Genomic DNA, 2,500 nt, shown 5'->3' on the forward strand with positions numbered 1-2,500 from the left:
TGCAACGACGTCATACCAAGCCATATACAACTCTACACCACCTTTGTTGAATGATACACTTAGAGTATGAAAAATAAACAAATTATACTATATCATACTATATCATATATGTAAGACTGTTGAACATAATACCACAAAATACACTATTTCATATAGATATACATTCATTCTTGTCAACATAAAAGTACGTTATAAATGATACATATACAATAAGTTTTATTCCTCTTTCTGTTATTCCGTAATATCATAGTGTCCATAGAATTGCAACGACGTCATACCAAGCCATATACAACTCTACACCACCTTTGTTGAATGATACACGGACAGTATGAAAAATAAACAACCTATTCTATACCATTTAATATCATACTAAAACATGAAACAAATGTTATTCTATTAAAAAGTGTATTATTTTATTATATTTAGTATTCATTACACAGTCAACATACATAAATGATACATATACGATAAGTGTTATTCCTCTATCTGTGCATCCGTAATATCATAGTGTCCATAGAATTGCAACAACGTCATACCAAGCCATATACAACTCTACACCACCTTTGTTGAATGATACACGGACAGTATGAAAAATAAACAACTTATACTATACCATACTATATCATATGTGTGAGACTGCTGAACGTAATACCACTAATACACTGTTATACATAGATATACATTCATCTCATTAACTTACACGCACTATCCATCATATATATTAAAGACATTACACCCGGTGCTTCAAACTCAAAATATGATAATGTTTAAAATGGCTTTAAACATCATAAACTTTACAGAATAATCAAAATTTAAAGAAAAAAATTTTTAAAAAAAAATTTTTTTCAGCTAAAAATTTTTATTTTGGGACCAAAAAAATTTTTTTTTGCTTTTATCATATTTTATTAAATGAAATTTATGCATTATAATAAATTATTCAATAAACATTAATAATTATAATAAATTATTAAAAAATTTTTGGAATTAATGCAAATTTTTAGAAAAAAATGTATATTTTTTTTTGTATACAAATCGTACATGTTATATTGCGACAGGGTACCGGTATAATACATGTGATACATATGTAGATTTTCGAAAAAAATTTTATCCTTTTAAATGGTCCTAAATACTATATAAAGGTAAAATATATAGAATTTTTCGGGATTCATTAAAAAATTTTAGGGAAAAAATTTCATTTTATTTTATATACAAATCGTACATGTTATATTGCGACAGGGTACCGGTATAATACATGTGATACATATGTAGATTTTCGAAAAAAATTTTATCCTTTTAAATAGTCCTAAATACTATATAAAGGTAAAATATATAGAATTTTTCGGGATTCATTAAAAAATTTTAGGGAAAAAATTTCATTTTATTTTATATACAAATCGTACATGTTATATTGCGACAGGGTACCGGTATAATACATGTGATACATATGTAGATTTTCGAAAAAAATTTTATCCTTTTAAATAGTCCTAAATACTATATAAAGGTAAAATATATAGAATTTTTCGGGATTCATTAAAAAATTTTAGGGAAAAAATTTCATTTTATTTTATATACAAATCGTACATGTTATATTGCGACAGGGTACCGGTATAATACATGTGATACATATGTAGATTTTCTAAAAAATTTTTATCCATTTAAATGCTTCTAAATACTGTATAATGCAAATATATATAATAATTTACAGAATTAATACAAAATTTTTATTGTACAAATTCACATTAATAGTTAATTGGTTAAAAAAAAATTTCAATACACAATGGGAATCAGGCTATTTTATTGGAACTTATTTATAATTAATTCATAATATATTTTTCTATATAAATTGATTAATTGTTTTTACATTCACCGTGTAAACGTATACACCATTCAAGTAACATAAAAAAAAAAAAAAAAAAAAAAAAATTATTATTATATTCTAGTAATACATAATAGTTATTCGCTAAAAAATATTTAATAGACAATAAAAATCTGACTATTCTGTTGTGAACTTATAAATTATTGATTCAAAATATATTTCTCTACCTAAATTTATTAATTGTATACACGCCCCCATGTACGTTGTTCAAGTCATATATTATTTTGCATAAGGATTACAAATAAATATTATATAATAAATAAGAGTTAATAAAAATTTAAAATTTATTATCCATTTTAAATTTATCAGCTAAATAAATATTTTTACATTCTTTTAAATTATTACTTTTTATTGTATTAAGAGTATATATCTAGTTTTATTAATCTTAATCCTTTTACAAGCACTAATATTATTTATACATAATATATTTTTATTTTATGTATGGAAAGCATAACTTGCTAAATACATCCTAACAATTTAAAAACTTTTCATTTGATTAATATTATTTACAATAGCTAATATTAATAGAATCTGAATAATCAAAATTATTTCTTTAAATATATGAATTCCGAATGTAAGTGTCCATCATAATACTTCATTAAGTTTATATTTGGCTAGCAACCT

The sequence above is a fragment of the Chrysoperla carnea genome (genome assembly GCF_905475395.1).
Source record: "Chrysoperla carnea chromosome X unlocalized genomic scaffold, inChrCarn1.1 SUPER_X_unloc_2, whole genome shotgun sequence".
Taxonomy (NCBI): domain Eukaryota; kingdom Metazoa; phylum Arthropoda; class Insecta; order Neuroptera; family Chrysopidae; genus Chrysoperla; species Chrysoperla carnea.